Source organism: Canis lupus, chromosome 10 (assembly GCF_011100685.1).
Source record: "Canis lupus familiaris isolate Mischka breed German Shepherd chromosome 10, alternate assembly UU_Cfam_GSD_1.0, whole genome shotgun sequence".
NCBI classification, from domain to species: Eukaryota; Metazoa; Chordata; class Mammalia; order Carnivora; family Canidae; genus Canis; species Canis lupus.
The window spans coordinates 10994391-11011500 of record NC_049231.1 but is presented as its reverse complement, the minus strand read 5'-3'; the positions used below and the strand labels follow the sequence as shown (position 1 = coordinate 11011500).

The window sequence follows — 17110 nt, the reverse complement described above, 5'->3', positions numbered from 1 at the left end:
GCTGTCTCATTCTTGACTCACCTCCAGACTCATAAATATCCCTCAGAAAACAACGAGGTTTTAAAAGTTGCCTATCTCTTAACCTCGTGCCCTCATATGTCTCATGTAATGGCCATGCCAAAGCATCTTTCTTACCTTATTGGCCCTTACCCATACAAGAGTAAAAACTTTGATAGACTTCCATCACATCTCTCAAAAGAGAGGCAGACAAACATAGGAGGGTTTCTCTGCAGTTGTGTGACCTTGGGCGGTTTTTCAACTACAGAAAGAGGGATAATAATAACTAATGTGGAGCTATGATGAGCTCAAGCAATAACGTAAGGGAGATTACCTAGTACATGGCAAATACCCAATAAACATAATTTCCAATATTAATAATGATAGTAATAATAACAACAACATCTTTCAGAACAAGATGACATATAAAATGAGTCCTGGAAAAGTTAATTTATACTTAATAGTCAAGGGGCTATCCATCAATATTTTCCATGGGCTGATTTAGGAAAAAAGTCCCTGCCCTAGTAGAGACAAATGTCAACACATTAAAATCTAAATAAAAGGGACACCTGGATGGCTCAGCGGTAGAATGTCTGTCTTTGGCTCAGGGCATGATCCAGGAATCTTGGGATCGAGTCCCACACCCAGCTTTCTGCATGGAGACTGCTTCCCCTCCCTCTGCCTATGTCTCTGCCTCTCTCTCTCTCTCTCTCTCTCTCTCTGTGTCTCTCGTGAATAAATAAATAAAAATCTTTAAAAAAATCTAAATAACAATGCAATAGATGGAGGACATTTCACTACATTAAAAAACCATTAAACAAGATAATCCAAGATGGACTGAGGGTACCTACACTGTTTTTGTTTTTGTTTTTAGTTAAGTAGCTGCCTGGATATTATTCTATAATAAATTGAAAATGGCATTACTTGATTATATCATGACCCTGGAGTATGACAATCAGATTGCATCAGAAGCCACCAGCACCCTATGTGCCAGCTGGCTTTTAGACCAGGATACTTTAAACATAGAGTCAAGATCTCTTTAGGGCTGGCCAAATATATACAACTCCCACATCAGCCACTCACTCATCAGTGTTAGACCTTATTCTTGGAGTTTCATTTTTTAGTTAAAGACCTTGATCCTTATTAAAATGGTAATATTCTTCCTATCATCAATCACTGACACATTTGTATCAGTGAGTTTGGGTCCTGTTTGAAGATGAAGCTGTGCTGGTGGAGAAGGCTCTTAGGGAAGCTGGGAGGAAAGTGGCCACTGCAGGGAAGGAAAGAGGGATGCTGGGATGGGGTGTGGGGAGGGGGTGGGGAAGCCATCCTGACTGTCCTCTCTAGAGAAGTTGATTGGCCATCTTGTATTCTGAAGGCAGCTTTATCTTCTGTATCTCTTCTCCTGGCACTGTTCATACTTAACATAGATGGAACACACTGATTTTCCCCCTTATTCTTCTATTCGTTCTAAGAGCCAGAAAGAACAGGCATTAAACTTATTAGCAAGGAAAGAAGGCCTTATGAATGGTGAGAAACTGCACTTCCAGCTTATTTGTAAGCTTGCATTTTGATGTTGTAAATCGTCTCCAGGGCTTTTAAAATAATGAATAAAACAATAAAAAAGTAATAAAGAATTTTTAATAGCCTAAGGTGGATCATATAGTTCTTCTAGTGGGAAAATTATGATGTAGTATTAAACCACTCTTCTTCATGAAGATTTTTTTTTAAATGAAGCAGGAACTAACAAACACTGAATTGAGAAAGAAAGCTGTTGTTGAATAATATATGATATTGAGGTTGGCCGTTATGAATGGTTCAAAGACCTATAGATAAAGTAATATGAAGACTGATTAATTTTTAATCACAGTCCGAAATTATTTTGTGTATTTGTTTACTTGCTTACTATCAGTCTTCACACTAAAATGGAAACCCAGTGAAGGAAGACAAGCACCATTTCTAGTTTTTGCTATATCTCCTACCATCCATACATTAGCATGTATTCATGGAATGACAAATTTATAATGTAGCTTTATCCCCTGGTTCAAAATGACACTTTTTCTAAATTCACTTTATTATAAGTACTAAAATGAAGTATCTGAAGATTGTTTAAAAAACAAAATAAGGGGTGCCTGGGTGGCTGAGTCATTTAAATGTCTGTCTTTGGCTCAGGTCATAGATCATGGAGTCCTGGGACCAAGCTCCATGTCGGGCTTCCTGCTCAGTGGGTAGTCTGCTTCTCCTTCTCCCTCTGGCCCTCCTTCTGTTCATGCTCTTTCTCTTTCTCTCAAATAAATAAAATCTTTACAACAAAACAAAACTCAATCCTGACCTGAAGTCATATATGATAATCATAAAAAATATTCTTCAATAGATACAGATTAGTATGGCTCTATATTTTTAACATCTGTCTTTTTAAAATAAATTATTCAGCATTATTAGATTACTTATAAATGACATCAATCAATTAGCACTGCGGGGCTAAGTCTTGAAGAATTAGTTTTAGAGGCTAGATTGGTAAAGCGTTAACTCTTCATATTCCCCAGAAAGGATTAAAGCAATTTGGACTCTCACCAGGATCCCTCTCTTCTTCCCCTATTGAAAATTTAATTAATGTGCACATTATTTGGGCTACCTGTTCCAACTCTGCTGGACATAGGCAGAGGTGGGAGTTTCAACAGGGCACCTGGAACTAAAGCACCCTCACCCCTTACTATTAGAAGAGTGAAGTCTAGCAGGGCCTGTATTTAAAGGCAGTGAATCAAAGACTACCATGCTTACTACTAAAGACTGTTACATAGAAGTTCCTGTTGGGCATTTACGGATTGAAATGAATCTTTGTCAGTTTTGCTCTTCATGTGCTGGATGTATTTTATCTACATTTAGAGTATTAAGAATCACTGTTTGATCTGCTGTACAGTTGTCACACATTCATACTTTGGGTTTTCTGTACGCCTGTAAAAAATATGTTGTTTAAAGACATTAAAGGACAATGAGCATCCTGTATTGCCAAGACATTTGGTTCTACAGACACCTCTTAAAACTTAGGAAGACAAAAGATTTACTAAAAAAAAAAAAGCAATCTCCAGATTAGGGCGACCAGCTTCTCAAGGACTTTCCTGGTTTTTTTGTTTGTTTGTTTGATTGTTTTTTTTTTTTTTTTTTTTTTTACCAGAAAGGTTTTGAGATGTAATATCCTGCATCTCTAGTACCCTTTCAGTCTTGGGCAAATTGAGAAGGTTGATCACTTTATCCCTAACTGTGTTGTCGAGAGAACCTTATCAGGACTTCTTGAAACCAGAGCATGCAATTGATTTGGAGTCCAGTATTTCATTTTTTTGGAAAAAGATTTTTTTTTTTTTTTTTGGAAAAAGATTTTTTAATTTAGTTTAGAGAGAGAGAGAGCAAGAGCGGGCATTAGTGAGCATGAGTTGTGGGGGGAGGGACAGAGGGAAATCATCTCAAGCAGACTCCCCACTGAGCACAGAGCCCAATGCAGAGCTCAGTCTCATGATACTGATATCGACCCTGAGATCGTGACCTGAGCCGAAATCAAGAGTCAGACACTTAACCGACTGAGCCACCTACCCAGGTGCCCTCAGTATTGCATTTTAAAGGGTAATAAATCTCCACAATGGCAAAGAAACATAAGTCAATAGGCAGTGAAAGTATACATGTTTTAAGGAATTGCCTTATGCAAAATTCTTTGAAGTGCTACTTTGTGGAACCACTTTGGGATTTAGACATTGGTGCCTCACTCCTTTTTGGTCCCAGGAACACAAGGTCAAAATATCCAGAAGCATTTGAAGTAGTTTAGACATCTGTGAAGAATTTCACCAGGCCAAACCAGGCTACACATGGGTTCAAGATCGATTCCATGGATAATGATAGTATCCATATCAAAGGTAGCAGTGATGCCACTGATAGAATGAATCATTATTGCAGAACAATCTTATATGAGAACCAGCTTTTCCCTCTGTGCAAATGGGATTGATAAATGCATTGGAAAATGCTCCTTTCATTCTGCTGTGCTGGAGACATAAAGGCTGAGGGAGGAAAGTGCTAGTAGCCATGATTGTCAGGGATTAAAGACATTGTGTCTAGGGTTTGAGCATCCCACTCCTCTACTGTACATATTAATTCTTTGAACCTCTGAACTTGTCAATCTGCTTTCCTAATTCTTTTTTATTGATTGACACCTAACTGATTTCTGGAGAGTAGAGGCAGAATTGCATAGCAGAAAGAGCAAAGATTTAGAGTCCGATACATTAGATTTAAATCCTGGGTCAGCCCAGTACTAACTGTAAAATGTAGGCAAGTCTCCTGACTTCTGCTGAATCTTAGTTTATCATCTGCAAGATAGGTTTAATGATTTTTCTCGTGATTGTTATGAGGACTAAATGGAAAGGTATGTGTGAAAGTGCTTAGTTGGTACTGAAATTACAGTAAAAAGGACAAACAAATGACATACTGTGATGTATAGACTGGGCAACCTCATGTCAAAGGTGGTCTGAAAAGGCTGCTGGTTTGATAAATGTTAGGCATAAGGTAGAAAAAACACTTTAAATTAGGAGTCACAGAACACAGGATCTAGTCTGGCCTCCACTCTTAACTGCCCTTGGGCTTTGGTTTCCACTGAACTCAAGTGTGTAAGTTGTGTCAAATAATTCCTAGAATTCCTTAGGTTTCTAAAATTCCATGAATAGGTGAAGTCTGCAATATGTGAACCTGAGGTGTGTCTGTATTCTAGAGCAACTATTATGCTATGTATTATATTCTATTCACAGAAGACACCATCCCACATGTTTGCATTTTGCCACAGCTTGAAGAGTGGTCCTTGGCAGCCCTGTGTGTCATTCAGCATGACCTTATGCATTTTTTCCCCACTCTCCAGCCACAGCTGTTTGTACTAGGAGTGGAAATCTATTTCAGGGTGGGCCTGTTGGATTCTCTTGCTGGACATTTGGGATTAGAATACAGAAAATCTAATTAATAGTGATGCTGCACCTGCAAGGTCACCATGTAGGTACTTAGAGGCTGAGGGTGCCATTTTGTGGAAACCATTATAGATCATGTGAAAGCAAAGTGAAAGAAGGAAATCTGGGGTAGGTATGATGGAGAGAGAAAGGGAAGGGGAGAGGGAGGGAAAGATGGAGAAAGTAACTTCCTGGGTCATTCTCTGTTCTAGTCACCTGCAGGCCTTGTTGTTCTTTTGATATTTGAGTTCTGTGAGATTTCTCTGTATTCTTTTTTTACCTAAAGCAGATTTAAAAGGATTTTCTGTTTTTTATGTCCAATCATGCCCTAAGATGTATGGTAACACAGACTACAAAGTGGTAACTAGACTGGGAATCCCCTAATGGCAGGGATTGTGTCTTGTTTCCTTTTGAAGATTTTATTTATTTATTTGAGAGAGAGAGAGAGAGTATGTGAGCGAGCATGTGAGAGAGAACACAAGCAGGGAGGGGCAGAGGCAGAAGGAGAAGCAGACTCCCTCCTGAGCAGGGAGCCCAACATGGGGCTCGATCCCAGGACTCCAGGATTATGACCTGAGCCGAAGGCAGATGTTCAGCTAACCCAAGCCACTCAATACCCCAATAGATAAAATCTTTTAAAAAAATTCTAAAAAAATATCTATTGAGTTGAATGGCCCAGGATTGTGGCCACATACTGTGGAGATATAAAAAGAGATACAATCTGTAGTTGCTGTAAATAAGTAGCCTTGTAGTATAGTTGGGGACTACAAGAGGAAAACCCACAGTGATTTGTTATGGATTTCTTTCTTTCTTTCTTTCTTTCTTTCTTTCTTTCTTTCTTTCTTTCTTTCTTTCTTTCTTTTCTTTCTTTCTTCTTTCTTTCTTTCTTTCTTTCTTTCTTTCTTTCTTTCTTTCTTCTTTCTTTCTTTCTTCTTTCTTTCTTTCTTTCTTTCTTTCTTTCTTTCTTTCTTCTTTCTTTCTTTTCTTTTCTTTTTTTTATGGATTTCAACTATTTGGGAGAATGGAAGGTCAACAAGGTGTAATATAATTAGAGAAGTTTTGTGAAGAACAGGAGGGTAAGTTAATCCTTGAGAGCTGGGTGGGATTTGGCAAGGCAGAGATAGGTAGGGAGGAGGAGGAGAAAAGGCTAAGCAAAGGTATGGGGGCAGTAATGACATTTTGAGTACATGCACTTACAATTACATGATTTACATAAAGAAATTTGAGACAGAATGTCCAAGTATGAAGGCAACAGACAGTTATGGCTAAGAATGCGACTCTGAAGTTGGACTTTGTGGATCAAATCCCAGCTCCACAGCCCGCTCCTATATGTAACTAGCTTTGTGATGTCAGCCAATTTACTTAACCTCTCTGTGCCTCAGTTTCCTCATCTGTAAAATTGAGGGTAATAATAGTAACCATCTCATAAAGGTGTTGTGAGAATTAAAGGGGATGCAGCTTGTAGAGTTCTCAGCAAGCACTTCATCAACGTCAGCTGCTACTGTCTGTTGTTGCAATAGATACCTGGTGGTAAGATCCAATTAAAAGAACTACCCTATTAATATTGAATGACCAAATCAAATAGCAAATCTCTTAGCCATTTGGGAAGCCAGTTACTGTCTGAGTTGCTACTGAATTTGTGGAGTACGATAGGGAGTGGTTTATGGTAGGAAAGAACACTGGAGATGCAGAACCCAGATGTGGAGTACTGATAGGGAGTGGTTTATGGTAGGAAAGAACACTGGAGATGCAGAACCCAGATGTGGAGTACTGATAGGGAGTGGTTTATGGTAGGAAAGAACACTGGAGATGCAGAACCCAGTGTAAGGCCTTGAGTATGGGGTGGAGGAATTTGGACTTGGCTGGATAGTGACTTGGGCACAGTTGTTTTTCCTGAGCAGAGAAGTGAGGTGATGAAAGTGAGAGAAGCAGAGACAGGAATAGGAGGTCCAGTGAGGACCCATGAGGGGCTGTGGCAGTAATTCAGCTGTTGGACAAACAAGGCCAGGGATGGGGCTGGGCTGTGAGAAGGAAATGTGTCAGAAGTTGAGAGACTCTTCCAAGTAATGGCGTTTACTTCTCATCTGTTCTACCGCTGCCACTGTGGTCGAGGCCACCTCACCTCTTGTGTGGATTATTGAAACCTCCTCCAAACCTCTTTCTGCTTCTGGTCTGGCCTCCTGTGGTCTTACCTCAACACAATCACTCCTCGGCACACACTGTCCACTGTGTGGCCATCAACTCCCACTTTGCTCAGAGGACAGCCTGAACCCATCCCTGGGATCTACAAGGGATGTACTGCTGGCTTCCTGCTACCTCTGGCTTCATCCATTCTTGGTACTCCACATGCCCACCTGTTTCTCTGCTCCATAGAGCTGTCCACCTTGCCATTCCTCAAATACATCAGACCTGTTCCTGTCTCAGGAAACTTCCCTGTGCCTGTTCTTCCTCTAAACATCTGCAGAGCTAATTCCTTCATCTTCTTTAGGTCTCAGGACAAATGTCACCTTCCTTGGCCACCTTTCTGAAAATAGCAGCTCTTCTTCACCTTGGCACTCCCCAGCCTCCTTATCTTGCTTGGCTTTTCCTTCCCTTATCACCACCTGACATGATTTCTTTATTTGCTTTGCTGTCTAATTTCTCTACTGGGGTGTTAAGTTCTTTTGTTTTGAGGGCGGGTATTTTTATTGTCTTATTCAGGACTTAGAACAGTGCCTGGCATATAGCAGGTGCTAAATAAATGCATGTTGAATGAGTGTATAAATAAAAAGCAATCAGATTTGTTGTGCTAGGCACAGTATTGGGGGCCTCCTCAGAAGCTGCTTCATTTGCTTTTCGCAATGTCCTGTCAGAACATATTGTTCTCATTGTCTCACAAATGACAACATGAAGGCACAGAAATAGGATGTAATCAACGGCACAGAACTGGTAAGTGACAGAGTCAGGAGTTGTGTCCATTCCTCCCACCTTGGCTCTTGCCATTGTCTTGTGCATTGTTAAGATGAGATAAGGGAGGAGAAGTCAGGAAGTCCAAAGCTTCTAGTTTTGAACAATGGAAAAGCAGCAGAACACCAACAGAAATTGGAACGAAGTTGTGTTTAGTGAGGAGTGAAGATACATGGGATCAAGTAAATGTTCATAGGGAAATCTTCATATTAAGTAGAGTGACTGAAAATATATTGACTAAATCATAGATTGTCTGAAACCCTTCTGAGGCTGAAAGTAAGTAACTTCATAATTAAGTTGGAACAACAAGACATAAATTGGGACTGTCCCAGCAAAAGGGGACAAATGTTTACCCTGGACTTAGGGGACTGGAGAGTTGGTGAGGGGTCATGGCTAGAGATTTGGGTGTCTCCCTTCAAAAGGAATAAGGAGAAGCCATGAGGATGTGGGGTCTCATCATCAGGTCAAGGGAAGAAGAGGATGTCAAGGCCAACTTCAAGACCCTCCCAAAGACAACAGTTGGAGGAGAAAGAGGAGTCTGTGAAAGATAGAAAAGAACCAGAAGGGAAGAGAGGCACCGAGGTCAAGAGGAGCTGTGGACAGGAAGGAGGAGGAAGTGGGTGGAGGCTACATTTTGCAGGGCAACTTAAAAGTAGGTCAGCTGGAACTTGGCAACAAAAATGAGATTAGAGAATCACTTGCTTTTCGATTTTGTAACAATATCTTCATCTGTCTCAACAAAGTGCTAAAAGGCATTTAATCAAAGCAGATTAAAAGTAATTTTGATTTGAGGACTTTTTTTCTGCTATTGCCCTCATTATATTTTGAGATGCTATGGGATGCTTTGAAAGACTGGATCAGGAATGAGGGTTTGGTGTCCCAGCCTGGAGTTTTCTGGTGCCTCTGAATGGCCTGAGTCACTAAAAGTTCCTATATTTAGAGTGTCATTGACACAGATAAAACCTGGGCCCCAGTTGGAAGAATCAAAAGCCAAAGGGGATACTTCTGCGCTTTCTTTAGGGTCAGGAAGATTAAAAATTGAGTTTCTAGGCTCCTATAGGTAATATTGTCTTAAATCTGTTATTCTTGGTAAAGTAGAAATTTTGATGAACTCATTATCAGTTTAAGCAGATGTTTTCCTACCCCAGCTTGTTACATCGGTGAAGGAAGGGTGTGTGTGTGTGTGTGTACGCACACATAAGCAGGGGTTGAGGGTTGTGGAGATCAGCAAAATAAGCACAACCCTAGTTTAAAATGTATTGAAATGACAGCATTGGCAAAAACGCTGGTGAAGAATATCTTAACAATAATGTTGCTTAGTAACTGGTGGTCTGTCCTGTATTAGTTAGGAAGTGAGAGTTAGGTCACTAGTCTCAATATTTTTGTCTCTCCAGACGTGTCTGTCCACTGAGCTCTAGCCAAAGGGGTCTTTCCCAGGTAGAGAGTATGTGTGAATAGCTCATGGTTTGGAGTTCTCAGTTTATTAGACAGTAAAGGCACATGACCGGGGCCCTGGGAACAGAACCTAGCCTTTGCACTCTCTGAAAGGCAGCCTTAGCAGTTGTGTTGGGTAGCTGCATTAGGCAGAGGATACACAGCAGGCCTTCCTCATAGTTGCTTTTTATCATAGTGAAAGTTGTTACTGGGCTGAAATCACCCTGGCACACAACTCCTGGAAACCAAAAGGAATAACATCTCACAGGAATTCAAAAGGAAGAAAGTCGTTAACATTGAGCCAAAGCCTTCTGGCATGCGTCACAGAAATCAGATATAGAGGGCTCCCCTGAGGGGGGAAATTTAGGACTCCAGGCTCCCCCTGCCCAAGATGCTGATATCAGTACCTCAGCACTGGTTTTCACAGAAGCAGTCCGTCTGTAGCGGGTTTTCATGCCAGATCGGATGCATGTGTGTAGACAAGACAGACTGAGTGAAATGAGGGAGCAGAGGTTGTTTTGGCACGCCACTCCCCTCTGCCCTTCTCAACCCCTCCTTCAACCATGGAGTCCCCTTACAGAGCTCCTTGCAAGATTTTACATGCAAAACGATCATTTATTAGAGACATATGGTATGTCAACTGTGTTTAATATTCCTCTTTTTCCCTTTTATCACCTTCTTCTCTCCTACTCTCCTTGTTCCCATCTGTTCTATTTCAGTGGCTTTTCTTTCTCCTTCTCTTTTGCCATTCTTCTGTTCTCTTCCTGAGATATGAAACAGGGACAGAGAGAAGGAGAGAGGACAGGGAAGGAGGGTCACCTGTCCTCTGTAGATTTTAAATCTGAGACGTTTGTTGATCTAGGGGTTTCTTAGTATTGTTGGTGTTTGTTTTCATTTCATAAGGTTGTTATAAGGATTAAATGTGGAGTACAGTAAGGTCTCAATAAACACTACTATTTATTGAGTATAATACAAATACAGTACTGATAAGTACTTAAAAGTTTGCCCTTGAAATAAATATCTTTAGACTTAGGGCATTCCTTTTGGGTGGGGGTTTCTTCGTTTCTCTCAAGATGTTCCTTTTCTGAAATGCTTTCAGGGTGGTTATATGTATATGTGAACGCTTGTGCTCTTGTGCACATTCTCTCTCTGACACACACACACACACACACACACACACACACACACACCCCTGCAATCCACCCACACCCGCACACACCTACATCCGAATACATCCTTTTGAAGAAGGGGTACAACACAGAGAAATGCTAATGCTTCATCTTGGTCTAGTAAAAGGCTTTCAAAAACTTTTGACTGCTACAACTATTACTCACACATACATCTATATGTTAAAAAAAAACAATTTTCAATAAACACTACTTGTCTTAACTACTTGCACTACTGTTTTCTGCTCTACTCCATTCTCTTTCGTTAAAAAAATGTGGATTGTCGCTTACTAAATTAATTTAATGACCCATAATGGGTGCCACCCACAGTTAGGGAAATTGAGGTCTAGTAGATACCTGGGAGTTTGCTGGATCTCACCAGCTCTGTCCTTCCCCTGGGACTCCACCTCCACCCTGATTCTCCAGACTTGTCATATTCTCAGTTCTTCCAGTTACCTCTTGCTGTCTTCCCAGTAAAGAAATAGCAGATTAGAAATGCCTTTTTAAAAAAATCTTTTTTCCCCTTCCCTTCCTAAAGTTCCCTTTTCCCCCTCTCCCTCTGTCATCTCTCCCACCCTCTAGCAAGAAATGGTTATTCTTTTTTTTTTTTTTTTAAGATTTTATTTATTTATTCAGAGAGACACAGAGAGAGGCAGAGACACAGGCAGAGGGAGAAGCAGGCTCCTCGCAGGGAAGCCCGATGCGGGACTCAATCCCAGGACCGGGATTGTGCCCTGAGCCAAAGGCAGATGCTCAACCACTGAGCCACTCAGGTGTCCCAGAAATGGTTATTCTTAACTGCTGCTTATTGGATAATGATGATGATGAAAGTAATGACAATGCTAGCAAGTCAGAAAGATTGATAGCTAATATTTCACATCTGCTTTGTGCCAGACATCCATCTAAGTACTTTACAAATTTTAACTCATTTACTATTTGTAACCACCTCATATGGCAGATTACCCTATAATTACTTCAGAGAAAGGATTACTTGCTCTTTTCCTCCAACCTCTATTCAGAATCAGACTTTCATATTATAGAATCTTAAATACTTAATTAAATAGAAATGATGATAATATTATGGAACAAACGATTTGTTTTCATAAATCTTGATCTGGAAACAATAGCTAAAGAGGATGACCACAAAGCTAGAATCAGTAAACCTGAAGATTGGCATGTTGCTGTGCTTTGGCTGAAATTATTCTTGATATATTGCAAACTTGAGACAGAAACCATTATAAAAATTTAGTCCCATGGAAACATCCACCCAGAGAAAATTCCTATAGCATTTGTTATTTTAATGCTCTGTTCAGCAATTAATTTTTAAAAATTTAACAAGTAACAAATTTTCTCTGCTTACAAAAGTCCTATCATGTTTACAGTTACAATTCTGGAACATGCAGCCAAGTGTAAAAATGAAATTGAAAACGACCCTAAATCCCATCACCCAAAGACAACAGCTATTCACATTTTGGTGCAGTGCATGTTAGGCCTTCAGACATGTTCTGTTTGGCAAGAACATTGCTTTAAAATGTTTTTCATATAAAAATCTAGATTTCCAGCATCTCTTGAAAAACTAAAGCTCTGACCACACTGAGCCCACATTCTTGCAGGGCAACTGCTGAAGGTGCTGAGAAGCAGCTGCCCCTCCTAGTGGAGGAGAGCATACCTATTTCAGCTATCCCTGCCCCACACTCCCATTTTTCTTACCTTGGTCAATCTCATTTGTTATTCTTGTGCCCTGGAGAGGCATTTGAGTTTTCTTTTAGTTTAAAAACAATTCTTACCCAACATTTCAAGGCCAAAGCTGTACTTTTTATAGGTGATGGTGGTAGTAACAAAGGTGAAGGTAGGTAGGTGGTTGCCTCTTGCTGGAGAAGGTGGGAGAGCATCTTGTGGCTTCTCCTTTTTGTCTCCTGGTTATGTCTGAAATTCAAACAAATTCTACATCTACAGGATAAATTTCCTTTCATACCTCCCATATCTATTCTGCATCTTATTTATATACATTTGGCCATATTCTTATGAACTGATAAAACTGACTTTATTATGCTAAGAAAGTACCTCTTCTCTCTTTGCTTTTACACATCACTTAAAGGCAAAGAGAGCCTGCTAAGCCCAAAATCACTTAATCCCTTGGGTTCCCTTTGGGCCTAGGTTTTTCTTTGCATTTGACCCAAACACAATGACATTGTAAACATTTTCTCACATCATTAAAATTATTCAGGAAAATAAATTTAGTGGCTGAACAATGTTCTATTATATGGGTATATCACATTTTCCTGAACTTTTCTAATGGATAAGGGCTCAGTGAGAGCCAGGTCCAGTGGGAAAACATATCCTATATCCTTTATGGAGAAGAGAGGAGACAGGAGGCAGTGAGGACAGACTACCAATAAAGAGATTCTAGAATTGCTTACTTTAAGAGGCAGAAGTCTAAGATGAGCAGATAGTACAAAAACTAGAGTTCCCAAATCAACAGGTTAGATGATAAATGTCTGTCATAAATCTGCAAGGGGGAAGGAAGCAGATGACCAAGGAATGAGGAAGCCAGGAATGTAAAGTAAAACTACACTAATCACTGAACAGGGGTGCAGTCATAATTTGCATTTTTTTGGTTTTGTTTTGTTTTTCTTTTTAAATGATTCCCATTCCTGCTAGTTCAATTTCAGGGAGTTGATGCAGGGTATACAATAATTTATCCATTTTCCTAAAGTTGACATTTAGGTGTTCCCAATTTTCCACTTTTATAAATAACGTTGTGATGAAGATCTCAGTATATAGAACTGTGTATTTTGAGTCATCACTTTAAGATAGATTTGTAACAATGGAGTATTTATTCTAAGAATTTTGGGATAAGGGCACCTGGCTGGCTCAGTAAGTGGAGTGTGTGACTCTTGATTTGGGGGTTGTAGGTTTGAACCCCACATTGGGTATAGAAATTACTTAAAATCTTGAAAGAGAAAAGATTATTGGGATATATTGTTAAAATGTTTCCATAAAGGTTGCTCACATTTATACTCCAATCAACAGTGTTTCATATTTTCTGCTTTGGCTTTTCCAAATTAACTTGGTCTACTCACATAAATCTTTTAGTGAAGAGCTGCCACTGGCATCTATACTCCATATCTGGAATTTTTCTAGGCCATTGGCTTTCAAATTTTTTTGACCGTGACCCACAGTGAGAAGTAAATTTTACAAAGTAACTCAACACATACACAGGTATATGTGTGTATATATATACCTGAAACACATGTTTTACTGAACATTTGCCCTTCCTCTATGTGATATACTCTGGTAAATCCTTTCTCCTCTAATTTAATTTTTAAAATAAGCTCATCATGACCAATGGGTCATAGGTCATTACTCTCACTTTGAAAAATATCACTGTAGGACAATTTCTGTTGCGCAACTTGACTTCCTAGAACTTTAGCCTCTCTCTTTTCTCTACTCATTTAGGCCCCAGACTTCCATTCTTTAACAATCCCTTTAAATTAATGAGCTGTTGTGGATTTGCTCCCCTGGATTTGACCATTCTAAGGCATGACTTCGGACTGCACCCCCTGTCTTGGGCACCCAGCTCCTATTGTATCCCATCCAGCTCCCTTGGGACCTGTCCTGGGCTGGCATGATCTCTTCATGGTCTCCTCTCAACAGAGATGGGACATTTGAGAGGGAATAAGAGTTCTTGTCACACTGTACACAGCACTGTACGTCATCACTAAAAAAGAAAGATCTTGCCTAGACCTCTCTAGCCCCAGATATTTACATGTGGACACTCTCATTACCTTTAGTCTCTGTAAATGTCACCTCCCCAGAGATATCCTTCCTGACTATGGCATCTCAAATAGAATCCTGGCCATTCTCTGTCCCTTCACCTTGCTCTGGATTTTCTTTATAGCTTTTATTTTTTTAAAGATTATTTACTTATTTATTATGAAAGACACAGAGAGATAGGCAGAGACACGGGCAGAGGGATAAGCAGGCTCCCTCTGGGGAGCCCGATGTGGGACTTGATCCCAGGTCCACGGGATCACGACCTGAGCCAAAGGCAGATGCTCAACTGAGTCACCCAGGTGCCCCTCTTTTTAGCTTTTACTAAAGGTCTGGCTACATCTTGTTTGAAATCCTAGGATATATAAAAGCAAGGAGAGATTTAGAGGCCAAATCTAGTTTGACCCCCTAATTTTATAGGGAAGAAATGCAAGCTCAGAGAGGTAAGAAAATATTTCATACTTATTTGTGGCAAAGCTGAACTAGAAACCAGATCCTTGGATACTTGTCGGTTCTTTACTGGCTTATGATACTGTCCATGCTGTGGTCTTTATGATGAGATTATTGATAAGATAATTTTTGTCTTATAATAAGCTCTGGATGCCATTAAACTCAGTAGTAAATTGTAGTGTGAAAATGTTCCAATGTTTCTCACTAGAAGCATAAATTGCTTAGTCCAAAGGGCTTTATCCTCAACAAACAGAATTTTCAGCACCAAGTTCCTTACTCCTTGGTCATCTGCTCCCCTGACCTTCCTTTAAAAGGTTTTATTTTACACTGAAGAAAACTGAGGCATAGAAAGGTAAGTAACATAGATACCATCCCAATTGAACTAAACTACAGTATCAAAGAGAAAGTGTTAAGAACAGAGATCTGGAAGACTGAGGTTGGTAGCCAGAATAGACTTGAGTTTAAGGCACCAATAAGATACACGGTTTTTAAAATTTTTATTTATTTTTTAATTTTTAAATTAAAAAAATCTTTTATTTATTCATCCATGAGAGACACAGAGAAAAGGCAGAGACATGGGCAGAGGGAGAAGAAGGCTCCTCGGAGGGAGCCTGTTGCAGAACTCGATCCTAGAACTCTGGAATCATGCCCTGAGCTGAAGGCAGATGCTCAACCTCTGAGCCACCCAGGCATCCCAAGATACAGGGTTTAATGACAAATAGAATCAAAAGAAGGGGATAAGGCTTATGTCACAGGATTTTATGAAGGAGAGAGAGGGTCAACACAGTAGCACAAATAGGATACAATTGTTAGTTCTGGGAAGAATCTTCCAGACTAGAAGGTAAAGTTGGCTGGACACCCAGTCCTCTGGTGGCAATTTTGTGCCTGCAGCAGCTAAGTCTTTTGGGGGGTTTTAGAAGCTCTTCCATGTAGTACGTCTCTACCAAACACCTCCTACTTTCCCCAAATACAAAAATGTCAGTGATTGGTAGAAATTTTTATTTTTTACTATTTTACTTTTGTCAGTCCTGAATCTATTCACTATCTCTTGGCAATGACATATATTTTTCTTTTGGGGGAATGACTTCTCTCTCACTGGTAGCATTCTGGTGGGAGCTGTTAACCAAGATACCCTGAGCACCGCTGGTCAGTGGGAGGGAGTAAGACCTGAGTGAACCTAAATGAGTGTTCCTCCAGGAACCTGAGTTTTGATCAGTGTTCAAAGAGATTGGAAATAGTTGGGGCTCACTTATTTCAGTGGCAACACTTTGTCTAGACTTTTGTAATATTCTTGCTTTAGAGGCCATGAAGTAGCCTCGTTTTTTGTCCTCTGCTGGGCCTGGTCTCCAGCCTTACCTTTGATTTTGTGAACTTTCCATATTTGGAGTAAGTCTTCATTTGGCTGGGAGGGGCGGCGGTCGAGTAGGAGGAGGAGGAGGAGGGAGGAGGAGGAGGAGGAGGAGGCGGGGGGAGGCTGAGGAGGACGGGAGGATGAGGAGGAGGAGAGGAGGAGGGCGAGGAAGGAGGAGGCGGCAGTGATGGGAGGAGGGGGGGAGGATGCGGGCTTTCTGCTTCTTATTCGCTATGCTGCGAATCATTATTGCCCTTCTCGCCTCCTATCGATGATTCTTCTTCTTCTTCTTCTTCTTCTTCTTCTTCTTCTTTCTTCTCTCCTCCTCCTCCTTCTTTCTTCTTTCTTCTCCTTCTCCTTCTTCTTCTTCCTCTTCTTTGCTTAAGTTAGCCAGAGTAGATTTCTGACACTGACATCCAAGAACCTGAATTAGTGCAGTGGGCAATCTGACCAGAGAATTCTAACCACCTCTTATTTTTTATTTTATTTTTATTATTTTTAGAAGTTTTTATTTAAATTCCAGTTAGTTAACATACAGTGTAATATGAGTTCAGGTATACAGTTTAGTGATTCAACACCTACATATGACACCTAGTGCACATCACAAGTATACTGCTTAATCCCCACCACTGGGGATCCCTGGGTGGCTCAGCAGTTAAGCACCTGCCTTTGGCCCAGGGCTTGGTTCTGGAGTCTTGGGATTGAGTCCCACGTCAGGCTCCCTGCATGGAGCCTGCTTCTCCCTCCGCCTGTGTCTCTGCCCCACCCCTCTCTCTCTCTCTGTGTCTCTCATGAATAAATAAATAAAATCTTAAAAAAATCCCCACCACCTATTTAACCCATTCCCCCCCGCCACTTCCCCTCTGGTAACCATCAGTTTGTTCTCTGTAGTTGTGTCTGTTTCTTGGTTTGCCTTTCTCTTTTTTCCCCCCTGTGATCATTTGTTTTGTTTCTTAAATTCCACATATGAGTGAAATCATATGCTATTTGTCTTTTTCTGACTGACTTATTTTGCT

The 17110-nt window shown here is 40.4% G+C and overlaps 2 long non-coding RNA genes across 8 annotated transcripts in view; one reads left to right on the top strand and one right to left on the bottom strand.

The window, feature by feature from the left end:
* LOC102152432 overlaps positions 1-17110 on the bottom strand; it is a 163547-nt gene that overhangs the window by 66114 nt on the left and 80323 nt on the right. For 4 of the 5 annotated variants that reach the window (XR_005365377.1, XR_005365379.1, XR_005365380.1 and 1 more), the window contains one exon: positions 12307-12445. The exons of the other annotated variant lie outside the window; for it this stretch is intronic. This is a non-coding gene — a long non-coding RNA (uncharacterized LOC102152432). The remainder of the gene's footprint in view (positions 1-12306; positions 12446-17110) is intronic. 5 annotated transcript variants of the gene reach the window in all.
* Positions 1-17110, top strand: part of LOC111097592 — a 143088-nt gene that overhangs the window by 46113 nt on the left and 79865 nt on the right. The gene's annotated exons all lie outside the window — the stretch shown is intronic.